Source organism: Ixodes scapularis, unplaced genomic scaffold (genome assembly GCF_016920785.2).
Source record: "Ixodes scapularis isolate PalLabHiFi unplaced genomic scaffold, ASM1692078v2 PGA_scaffold44__24_contigs__length_19508400, whole genome shotgun sequence".
NCBI classification, from domain to species: Eukaryota; Metazoa; Arthropoda; class Arachnida; order Ixodida; family Ixodidae; genus Ixodes; species Ixodes scapularis.
Window position 1 is genome coordinate 2088702 of NW_024609873.1, and position 13211 is coordinate 2101912.

The following is a 13211-nucleotide window of genomic DNA, read 5'->3' on the forward strand; positions in this document are numbered from 1 at the left end:
GCGTCATGTTGGAATCGAAATGTTGATGGCAGTTACTGTTGAAGGCCACACCTATTTAAATGACTTGCGAAAAGGTAATGATATTTTAGATATTATTCGATCAATTTTCGTTTTTGTTTCACCCGGTTGAAAAAAAAGAACGGCGTGCAAAAAGAGCGCATTAAGTCATGCCCACGATGACGCTTGAGAGTGACGTGACTGTTTACGTCACGTCGTCGTTTGTGTCGCTGGCGCACCCACCAAGGGCACACTGCCGAGACAGGGACGACGATTCAGAGTGGGCAGGCCGGCAGCAGCGCGACAACCAGCATGCGTAACAGGCTGTCTTTCATCTTTGTGCAGTTTCTGCTGCTGCCACATGGAACCACTGACATCATCATTTCTGGGAACGGATTTCGACACGCACTCGAGGTAAACGACGAAAACAGCGGTGCTGCGATGACCCAGCTGATCCCGGCACCTTCCTGCAACATCACGATCGACAGTTCGCCAAAGAAGCACCAGGTGTCATGGCTAAACGGAAGAACACGTGGGACGTCAACGTCACCTCCTGGGGCTACAAAGGCGGAGAACCTGTGCGACCTGTTCAGTGGGCAGGCCGGCAGCAGCGCGACAAGCAGCATGCGTAACAGGCTGTCTTTCATCTTTGTGCAGGTACGTCCCGCGCTTGACGACAGTCATTGTTACCGATCCGACGACCGTTTTTTGCTGCTGCTGCCCTGCCCACACTGTCTGTTTTGTTTGCTGCGTTATAGTCAAGCGTGTGTTGGCTTGTTTAGATCACTGCTCTGTTGTGGAGATATTGAAACAAATCCGGGTCTCATGAATGCGGAGCAAGCTCAGCAATTTTCACAAATGTTCCAGTTATTAAATGAGCTAAATTCCCGGTCACAGGGGTTTGAGGCTGGCCAAACAGCGCTAATCAGTTCCGTGGACGAAATAAAGCAAAGTCAAAAATCTATTGAAGAAAAGGTTACAAAAATCAGTACAAGGCTTGTATCCGTCGAAAAAAAAAGACAACTGCTTTTGAACAAGAGATACAAGGCCTACGAAAGGAAATGGGAGAGCAGAGGAAAACGAATACTGCTTTACGTCATCGGTTGGATGAACTTGAAGATAGGTCTAGGCGAAACAACGCCCTTTTTTTATGGTATCGCTGATAGTGCTGCGGAAACGTGGGCTCAAGTTGAACAAAAAATAAAAAGGGCTTTGTTTGACTGTTTCGATGGCAAAACTGACCTGTCTTTCGACATTGAGAGGGCTCATAGGCTTGGCCAGTACACTATCAGTAAATGTAGGACAGTCATCGTTAAATTTTCTCCTTTCAAGGCAAAAGAGCAAGTCATGGTTTTAAAGGCGAAACTGAAGTCAATGGACGTCAGTGTTAGCGAGGATTTTTCTTTTGCAACTCGTTTGGCGCGAAGGAAGCTTATTGAGTTTGGAAAATCAAGCGGTGCTACTTTTAAACTTAATTATAATAAATTATTTCTAAATGAAAAATGCTATGTATATGACCATGACGCAGGGCACGTCCCCGAATTACTTCGACCGCATAGCTCAAGCAGTGTTAGACGCCGTGATGCAGCCAATTCGGCCCCAGAGGGTGCACTTGTTCCTGTTTAGCGGTTGCAGAGGGGTGGTGGCCGTCTTGATTCTTCGTCGAACTTGTCTATCCTTTTTACGAATATACGAAGCTTAATGAATAAACGCGAGAATATAAGCTCTGTCATAGACACTTGCGATGCTAGCATTATTGTATTAACCGAAACATGGCTCTCGGCCAAAGTTAGAGACGCAGAGTTGTTTCTCGGACTGAAACAGTTCACTACTTATCGGCAGGACAGGGAGTTGCGAACGGGTGGAGGTGTTCTAATTGGAGTTATTAAAAGTATTCCGTCCTTTGTTGTAAATATTAACAGTTCTCTAGAGATAATTCGGGTGTGTATGATCATTCAACATCAAAAGTTTGTATTAGGATGCTGTTACCGCCCACCTTCTTATGTTACTGATTTTACAGATAAGCTACATGATGCGTTGAATGTAATTTCAACGCGTTTTCCAAATACGCCCCTGCTTTTAATGGGTGATTTTAATTATCCTAACATTGTTTGGGGACCGAGTGACCCCTGCTGTGACCCATTTTCAACAGACTGTGCAAAGTTCTTAAGTGTACTCTCTGATTTCCATTTCATTCAACTAGTTCACAGCCCAACGAGAGTAACGGCTACAAAGTCAAGCATTTTAGATCGGATTTTTACTACTACGCCCAACCTAATTGGTCCAATTACTTACCTTCCTGGCCTCAGTGACCACCTGTTATTACATTTTACCTTGTGCATTCCTTCAACTTGTGTCAGAAATCAAAAGAAAATTATCAGAGACTATAGCAAAGCCAATTTTGATGCCATTAATGTTGAATTTTCTAGCTTTTTAGATGCTTTCTTTGAGAACGTCTCGGAGCGCTCTGTTGAAACTAACTGGACGCTTTTCAAGGAAGCGGTGATTTCGCTCACTAAAAAGTATATACCTTTGAAAACCATAATTGTAAATTCTACTTCACCATGGTTCAACAGGGCGCTTCTGAGGTTATCGAACAAAAAGAAACGTTTATTTAGAGCTGCCAGGCTCACGTCCTGCGCAGTTCGTTGGCAGAATTACTTCAGTGCTGCTCAGTGTTATAAGAGTGCAGTTCAGAGTGCTAAGGTCAATTTCCTCCAGAATTTGCTACCATCTATGTTAAAAAATAATCCGCGTCAATTCTGGAATGTATTGTCCCACCGTGATAGACCCTCATGTATTTCACTTAAAACACTAGACGAAACTCTGATTGAGGAATCTTTATGCGCTACAATGTTCCAGGAAGTGTTCATTAGGTCTTTTTCTAGCACCCCCATCTGTGCTAACCCAAGCTATCATGTTGATTCCTTCCCATTAATGTATCCTACCATCATTACTCCAGATGGTGTACTGAAGATCATCAATTGTCTTAAGCTATCCTCAGCGACTGGAATAGATGAGATTAACTCAAAATTTCTTAAAGCTACAAATCAATACTCTTCCGTAATCCTTGCACATATTTTTCAGCAATCACTTGAGACTTCATTGGTACCAGCCGACTGGAAAATTGGTAAAGTTATTCCCTTGCACAAATCTGGTAATAAGCACGTTCCTATCAATTATAGACCCATCTCACTAACCAGCGTTCCCTGTAAAATTTTTGAACATATAATCTATACGCAGCTCGGTAACTTTCTAGAATCTAATTCATTTTTTTCACCAGCTCAACATGGCTTTAGAAAAAATTTATCTTGTGAAACGTAACTTTTGTCTATCACCAGCGACTTTCATTCGGCACTTGATCAGGGATCTCAGGTGGACTGCATATTTCTAGACTTTGCCAAAGCATTTGCCAAGGTATCGCACCGACTTTTACTGCTCAAGTTAAGTAAACTTAACATCGACTCTAACGTGTTTAACTGGCTAGTTTCGTTTCTAACGAATCGGTCACAATTTGTAACGTGTAATGGTACTAACTCCTCCTCTGCACCAGTTTCTTCCGGAGTACCTCAGGGGTCCGTTCTGGGACCTCTACTCTTTTTAATATATATTAATGACTTGCATGCCGTGGTCTCTTCTTCAATTAAACTTTTTGCTGACGATTGTGCTATTTATCAAGTAATATCTAATGACTCTGACTCACAAAAACTGCAACATGACCTAGATTCCATACTACACTGGTGTGAACTCTGGTCAATGGAGCTCAATATTAATAAATGTAAAATAATGCGCATAACACGTAAAGCCAACTTCAATTTTGCTTATAGTACTAATAACACACCCCTAGAACTTGTAAACTCATACAAGTATCTGGGTGTGATTTTAAGTGCTGACCTTTCCTGGAAACTTCATATTAACTATGTGACTAACAACGCCAATCGAATGCTTGGTTTCCTCAAACGTAACTTTTATCTCGCCCCGTCATCATTAAAACTATTTCTTTATAAAACACTAGTTAGGTCCAAGCTAGAGTATGCAGCTTCCATCTGGGATCCCTCTACTATTTACCTCGTTGATTCACTTGAAGGTATTCAGAACAGAGCTGCACGTTTCATAATGGCTAACTATAACCGCACCACAAGCGTTACATCAATGAAAGATAATTTGTTACTCCCAAGCCTCGCACATCGTCGCACAGTCTTTCGTATTTCTCTTTTTCATAAAATCTATCACCATATTCCTCAGCTTAAATCCCAACTAATCATCCCCCCTACTTTGTATCAGCACGCCTTGATCATCGTCACAAAGTCGGTGTCCCATTTTGCCACTCTAACGTTTATTATGACTCTTTTATTCCCAGGACTTCCAAAGACTGGAATCGCTTACCTGCATCGCTCACATCAATTAATGATCACGCACTTTTTTGTACATCTATTGCCAATTTCATGTTCCCTGTTCCTTAAGTATTGTATATTTTGTTCCAATTGTTTATTATGTTTACTATTGTTCCCACTCCCCTCTGTAATGCCATGTGCCCTGAGGGTAAAATAAATAAATAAATAAATAGATACGATCGACTCGACGACGCAACTCTTTCCAAGCGTCATTGTGGACAGGGCTTGCCACACTCTTTTTGAGTGCGAATTTGAAATTAGGCGAACATTTAATAATATCTAAAAAAATGCATTACCTTTCCGCCGATTATATAAATTTGACTGGCCTGTTATTATCGCCGTTAATACTGCAATTCTAACATGACCCCTAGAAGTTAGAACCGATAACTAAAAGTTAGTTAAGAGATTTTAGTTAGTCAACTTACTGTGACGATTATGCAGACTTGTGCTTATCTCAAATACTCTACTCAAGATACTGTATTTCAAATATTTTTTAGGTATCTTGCAAATACTTTTAATCGAGAGTATTTTATACTGTATTCTAATTACATTTCTGAGTATCTTGTACTCATTATCTCAAATACATTTTTGACATTTCTCTATTTTCCCAGTTTTTCGGTATGAAGTCGTGTTGGCGTGGCACGAGCAAACGTGAACATCCGTTCGAGCAACCAAATCCTGTAATTGCTTGCTCCGATAAGCTACGGCGACCTAGATTGAGCTCGTCAAAACATCGCTTTTGTGTCGATTATGACTCGTATTTTAGCTCAAAGTTCGTACAACTTCTCAAAGGTGAGAGGAAAACCTCTCACCTTTGAGAAGGTGAGAGGTTTTCCTCTCACCTTCTCAAAGGCGCTTTTTGTTTCTAAAAGTTTCTCCCAAACAATCCTCAAACAGAAGGGGTGGTTTCAAGGAAAGATTGCCACACTGAGGCGCGACGCAGACCGGGAAACGACCCACGATAACAATGCAGTGTCAAGAAAATAACAAATAGAGGAAAATGAGGGGTGTAGCCAGACTTGCACGTAACGCGTTACAAGTAATGAATTACTTGTAATCGATTACATTTTACTGTAATTTTGTGACGCTTGAATTACCTCCTTTAATGAGTAACGATCCTTGTAATTGAATTACTTTTTCGTTGTAATCGATTGCAAAATTATGCATTACAAATTTTCTCAATTTCTTTTTTTTTTTTGAAAAAGGGAAAGGGGGTGGGAGGGGTGAGAGGTGCTGGAGTCACTCAACTCCGGGCAATGGTCTTTTTTTTTTTTTTTTCGAAACATTAAGCATGGGATCTCAAGGATTAGTAGGCCACTTCGCAATGCTTCGTTCCCTGGGTACATTTTTTTTTGGAACACCGGAGACTACGTCTGTGTATGAAAAATGACCTTATCCAGCGTCTTGTGAGTAATGTAATGAAACAGCTCTTTTTTATTTATTTATTTATTTCACGAGAGGGGTTGGCTGTGTTGGCGTCACTCACTCAGCTCTAATCGAAAATGGTCAAGGCTTTTTCTTTTTTTCGGAACAACTCAGCGCGAGACCCCAAGGATTATGCCACCGTAATTTAAAAAAAAAAAAAAAAGTTAAATGAAAAGTAACGTGTGAAGTAATCGATTACTTTATGGCACATTCGGGTGGTCAATCGCCGGCGAGACCGAGCCGGCGAAACCGGCAACCAAAAACGCGCCGGCGGCACACCACCTGACCCTCAGCACCCGAACACGAAACGCCAGACGGTGGCAGTTTACTTCGCCTCTTGCCCGCGTGATACCGCTAGCGAGAGGCTGTCGCTAACGTGCCTGGATATTTTTTCGTTTTTACAGGTAGCGACAACTTTCCTCCTTTCCATCTACGATTCCTCTTTCCCCCAAAAATTTTCCCCTCTCCCTCTCTAGCGCCGCCATTCGCTTCCTAACGTCTGACGGGAGAGCGGTTCCGCTGTGTTGTTATGTGGTTAGCAGTAGCGTAGTCTTTCTTGTTTTGCTAATTTCCAGCGCGGGAAATTAATTTGGATATCATCGGGTTACTTACGTGAACCGAAGGTAAGCTGTTATTTCCGCAAAAGCACATATATATATCAATATGTTGCCGCAATCCCTATCATACCGCAGCGAGAGCTTTCGCGAGCAATGCTCTCGGTGATGCTAGATATGTGCGCGCCTGCGTTACAATAAACTATTTATATATATAAGAAAGACAAATACCTTCTGAAAATTTCATTCCGTCGTCGATAGAGCCGCATGGTTAAGCTATTGTGAAAACTCTATTTTGTTTGCAACCATTCTCCCTCGTGGCGAGCGTTGGTAATGCTACGCAAACGTATGCACTGTGTAGACGCAAACGCGTCTGGAACTCATTATTTTGGGGTGTATCTACATGAATTCAACACGCATTTTGTTATAAGTACTAGTAGCAGTGTTTGGATGGAAAACAAACGTCGTGCAAAGTAGTGACCTTGGCGAGTTTGGACGGTGCGAGATCGGTGCGAGATCCAAACAATATTTCGGGTGAAGTTACACCATCGCACGTGTTATCCCCACATGCGATAACGGGCAATCTCGTCCTCGAACCTCTACTACGGAGCCGTGTTTTTTCTCAAATAACTTTGTGAAGGATTCTAGCTGGCAACTTTCGCTGTTTTTGATTGCTGGATAGCATACCTTCAGTGTGCAGTGAAGAAATGTTGCATACAACTTTTATTATTTTGATACTTTAAACGGTGAATCCAAGACCAATTTTATTAGATCGCGTTCAAGGAATTCGTTATGAACGTGTTTAATGTCTCTGTCTACTTTTTTCTGCCTAGCTTCCACTGTAACATCCACATAGATATTTTTTTAGACAAAGCCCCCGAGACTGGGGGGAAGGAAGGACAACACAACACGAAGCACATGCATTGTGCAGACATCTTTGTTTATTTCAGCTCTTGTCGTGCGATTATATATACTGTATATCTCAAAAGACAAGTGTTGAAACTCGTGAGCAGTGCAGTAAAATATAATTAATGTAATTGGGTTCACGCAAATGCAAAGCACATAAATAGTAAATATGGGAAGAGCCTAACTTTGTTGCAATTTAATTGAACTGCCAGATGTTATGATATGTATGCAGTTTGTGTATTCATGGTAGTGAAGATACGAAGAAAGTGTCTTGAATAAGACAACTCAGATTTTTTTTATTTTTTTTTATTCAAGATTTTTTTAGGAAGCAATCAATTTGCAGTGGAACAGGTCATCCAACAGAAGATTAGGAGAATATGCTTAAAATAAAAGTTAACACAAAAAGAAACGGCTACTAGGGTGAGCTAGAGGGGGAGGTGTGCTCATTGCCTACTTCGCTCCATTTTAGTGATCCAGGATGAAAGTGTGAAGAAGAGCACCCACAGCATCACTTCCAGTCTACTATGCTAAAGCAGAAAATGAGCACACCATACCCCTCCAGCCCACACTACCAGCACTCTTACAATAAAGAAGACGCCATGAATGCTTTTCTTGCATGCGATCAAGTCCTCGTCTTTCTCTTCACATAAGTGTTCCTCCCTTTCTCCTATTAGCACTTCAGAAAGATAAAGATGTCCATGGTGGTTGTGTTTCTATTTTTTTGAGTGCCGAGATACTGGATTTTTGGTGTTTATCGGAAAACCAACGACTGTGTCACTGCCAAACAGGGATGGAAACGCTTAATAAAAATTCTCCAAGCGTTCAAACTGAAAACTCCTCCGAAATCAACGACGTCCCGCGAGTGCAACGGCCACTGACGCATTCAGCACGAACCCCACCAGCCACTGCCGATGATAACAAAAGTGCCAATTCAACCGGCGATGACCACCAACTGACCTGAATGGCGATGATGACGAGAATTTTCAGTGACAGAGAAGTGGCTTTTGCAGCGATTGTGAGGCGAGCCGACAGGCAGACAACACCAGAAAGATGGTTGGCCCTGGTGATCGAGCGAAGTAAAGGACCACATGGACGGATGCCCAATGGTTGGTGACCAAAAATAACAATCAAGTATAATCGGAAGCACAACCAGAATGTAACGTCGACAACGATGAAAAACAAGCATACCCAGTGCAAAAATTAGCAACAGCCTACTCAATTGGGCAGTGGTCAACAGCCAACCGTACACCAATATAAAGAATCTGCTGGCCAGTCACATTGAGCTGGCCCTTATTCGCCAAACTGACCGAAAAAGAACAAGAAAGGTATACTGTCAGGAAGTAAACTATCAGGTCATCGGGATTGAGCTGGAAAAGAAGGTGAATATTCTAGCAGAGCTGAATGATTTGATCTGCGATTGCCAGCTGACATAGGAGGAGGTGACAAAAGGAAGTTGAACTGGAAGGAGGCCATTAAAATAAAAATAAAGGACCTTAGTCAACAGCTGCAAATTTTCACCAGTCAAACAGAACAAGGCTCCCTCGAGAGCATTAAAACGAATTTGCAAAGCCAACCAGTACCACTATAACAACAGGGACCAGTTGAAGAAGCTTGAGGACCAGATCAAAGAGGAAAGGGCAGTCTTTCACAAAAAACCGATCACTGCGTCAAACCGGATTGAGTATCGGAAAACGAACAAGCTGTTCGAGCTCAATCGGTCTGCCTTCTGCCGGAAACTTGACGAAGACCAGAAGGAGATGGACGAGAACATTGATGTTGATCAGGTGATTACTTTCTGGCGAGGAATCTGGGCAACTGATGACGTAGAAGGAGAGCACCAGGAATTGATTGACCTATTGAACCCAGGGGAGGTGTACATGACTGGACAGAGGAGCCTGCTGCCAGGAATGAGGGAACCGCACCTGAGTAGCAAGCAAAGAACACAGCCAGCATCAGTCCTACCGTTCACTTCTACACACGACTGTCATTCGTTCAGGGAAATGCCTTACCCTTCGAGGCACTCGTCCCCTGCGGTGTACATGACTGGACGGAGAAGCCTGCTGCCAGGAATGAGGGAACCGCTCCTGAGTATCGAGCAAAGAGAACAGCCAGCGTCAGTCCTGTCGTTCACTTCTACACACGGCTGTCATTTGTACTTTTATAAGGAATGCTCATAATTGTGGAGGGAGCTGCTCCCTGCAGCATTAATCGAGAATGGGCATAAAGCTCTTATATGTTCTTCATGCAAAAGCAATATTGCACCCATTGGCATTGACTTACTTTGTTTAAGCACAGAGCGCTGACCAACAGTTCTTATTAGGATGGAGCCTGCCATTTTCGATTTTTGTACCGAGACTTGCAGTGAACCTGTAAATTTTATAGGCACAAAATGAAACCCCACAATATGGTGCATGCAGCAGACATTTGTATGGCAGAGTAGTCAATGGTCACAGAAATGCATTTGTTTTGAGAGGGACCAATAGAGACAAAAAGAAAGAAATTGTTGTCGTCCTGCCACCAATAGACCCACCTCACCAAGCGTTCGGCGCATGCATGAAGCCGCCATAACTTTAGTTCACAATAGGTAGACGGTGGTGCCCGAAACGGCTTGTGCTGTCTCACGCGCAGAGTTCTAGTGTTTTGGCCACGTGCAGAAAGACTGAAGTTCCCTCAATGCATTGCAACAGCGGTGGCGCGTAGTCAAACTGGCTGGTGAGATCGGTTTATGGCATGAATTCCGTACGCCTCACCCCACTGGTGTTAAGGATTGTTCTGACCTAACATAGTGCGACACTGTTAATGCAAACAAGGGATGAAAAATGTTCATATCGGGCACAAAGTTGCACCCTATTATTTGGTGCCAGCATTTACTAATTCAAAGTAAAATGCAAAGAGTGCCGCAGTTGTACTCGCACTAACAATGTCATGCAGCATTTGTGTCTGGCCATCATGTTACTCACCAACTGCAGCATCCACATTGGGCACAAACTCCCTGTCGCAGCTTTGCATCTCACTGGAGTGGGCGGCTGTGAGTATGGGCAAGGCTCGTGCTGAAGCCGCGAATTTCATCAGCAGGCAGTTAAATTCCACTCACGCTGTTCATTACAGCAGGAACCAGGGGCGGATTTAGAGGGGGGGTCCGGATGTCCTGACCCCCCTCTTGATTTTTGCATGTGTAAAATTTAGGACGTGAAACGAGGGGGAGGGGGTTCCTAAACGTATGGTATGATGACCCCAACCCCTTCAGGAAATACCTGCATCTGCCCCTGGCAGGGACGCATGTATGGTGCAAATCAACACTTATCCAAAGCACAGAAGAGCATGCTGACATAAATTCCAATACTTGTTTATGATGTCCTCGGTACATACTGCACATGTACGCATGGCAGAATAGTCAATTGTTGCAGGAATGCCCAAGAAAGCACATACCACATTTGAGATGGGCAAGTACAAGCCGAAAAAGAAGGAACAGAAGAATTAGCCCAGAGTATGCCTGGCACACGCTCGATTTAAGGATGATTGTGACTGCATGTCGCTGCATGTGCCCGGCTACTAAATGCTGGAATTGCGTGTGACTCACCAACTGGAGGGCCCACCTGAGGCACAGACTCCTGGTCGCAGTTTTGCACTTTGCTGGATTGTGCCTCTGTGTGCAAGGGCAAGGCTTGTGCTGAAATTGTAAACTTTGTCAGTATGCAGTTTAATGCTACTTGCATTAATTCATCACCTTGGACAAGCATATTCTCAATAATCTGTGAAGGAGGACATACGACACCTGTGAGAGCAGCAGTTGAATGCAGAGATGGAAGCGTCTGGATGCTGTCTTCCTCCTACATTGGCTCCCCTGCTTAAAATAGGTAGCACTTTAATGCCAAATGTAGCAACCAAGTCACTGCAAATTCACCATCTCTGAGTGTGTCAACTTACCTTGGATGTTTCCCATTTTCCTTTCTCGCGGTGGTCATCGAACTGGCTTTGGCAGCCTATGGCTAAAGTTGCTGTGACAGCGTCTGGTTTAAGTTTTTTGATGCCATGGCTCTGCCAGATCCGAGGTTCAAACTGATCCGGTGAAAAATGGTCCTGTCGATAATGAACAGGGCTAACTTGCAATTCACGGGACAGTGCACTGAGAACACTAAAAAATTCGACTTTGTTTGGAGGTAGAGAGCGTCACACTGTTAGTAAAGAAGAGTGATCGCCGCTTTTTTCTCTGTCGGAATCAAAAATTCGTCATCAAAACTGCTAGCACGGTGGGAAGGGCTAATTTGGGACGCTAACCTAAGCGTAAAATTTAGCGCAAACCAACACTCCATGGAAGTAAAATACGTAGAGACACCGATGCTCTGTTCGCGCTAACAGTGCCGCGCATTGTACGCCCTCCACGCGCGCGGACAGTACGAGCTGGAACACCCGATCCAACCTTTTTCTGCGTCTCACACAAGCTTCATTATTCCTCAACTTCGCTTTCTATTCCTAGCTCGGACCTCAGCTCTCTCAAAAACAGGTGGTAAGCCAAAGAAACATGAAAGGCGTTTTCGGCTCATGTTGTTCTCGGTAGTAGCTTTTCGTGTTTCCTAGAGGTTCACTGCAAGACACTCACAGCTGAAGCGGCCAATCGGCGGCTTCATCTATTCATATCGTGTCCCTTAAAAACTCAGACTACGCGAAAAACTTTGCCGGCGAACAACCGGGTTTTCGAGTGAAAAACAACGAACGGGCTAAAACGGCAGAGCACCGAGGCCGCATTTCAGCTGAGACCGAGTTCGGCAGTCAGGCGCGTCAGGAAAAACATTGCATGTGTACCTATGTGAACGTGTGTGGAAGAGGTATACCTAGCCCAGAAATGCTCACCTCACAAAGCTTGCTGCTTCTGGTAGGGACGAAGTTTTTCCTCCCAATCATGTGGAGCCATGCTTTCTGCCTCTTCAGATCGGCTTTCCGAAGCGGAACGGCGAGCAACTTTTTTCCACTACCAGAACTCTGGCTGCACCCAAAAGCGCAACACCCCGTCATCTAACACAAACGCTTACTACTTCACTTGCCTCATTACGGTCCAGAGACACAAGGACGTCGAGCTAAAGTCGTCGGCGAGTATTACGAAACACGCGAGCGGACGGAGCAGCCGAGCAGCTTGGAAGCAAATGACGGACGGAAGTGGCGACGATTCCGGAAATCACGTGACATCGCTCTCCTCCAATAGAAACAGATGTGGGCGCGGCAAAGAATGACGGTACTTGTAAAACGCAGTGAAAAAACATCGAGGGACTTTAGCTGTCGCTGCCGTCACCCATGTCCCAACGGCTTGGATTGACTCGAGTAGTGACTTCTGAAGTGACCTCAGGTTAGTTTTGTTCTTTCGTTCATTTTTTCTTACTGAACTTCTCTCCCATTTCGGAGCTGGGGCGGAAAAAGCTCCGGAAAGTTGCCGGTGCTTGCCGGAGAATAACCACCCGAGCGGTGAGCGCCGGCTGGAAACTGACCACACGAACACTATTGCCGGTTTTACGGCAAAATAAGTTGCCGACGATGGACCATGGACCCGAATTTGCCATTAGAGTAATTTTTCTATTACTTGTCTGAGGCGGTAATTGTAATCGTAATCGGTTCCTTTTTACAGCGAAGTAATTGTAATTGTAATCGGTTGCTTTTTTTTCAGTAACGTGTACGAGTCTGGGTGTAGCACAATTGCCCCGCGTGCAGAATCCCCGTCGCAAAAACCCCGCGTCATTAGCGCCACACTCTAAAAAAAAGGGTGTAGTACTTACACCCATTGGGGTGTATGTGACTTGTCACATATACGACACCCCCCTGGGTATATATGTTACACCCCAGAAAGGGGTGCACATATGCACCTCATTTTGAGGTGCATATATGCACCTTTGCGTACACCCCCATACTCATTGGGTGTACAGACACACCCCACCCCGCGGGGTAC

General features: G+C 44.1%; 1 pseudogene; it reads right to left on the reverse strand.

Moving 5' to 3' along the window:
• Positions 1–9306: 9306 nt before the first annotated feature.
• On the reverse strand, positions 9307–12289 carry LOC115329099 (annotated as a pseudogene).
• Positions 12290–13211: the final 922 nt, after the last annotated feature.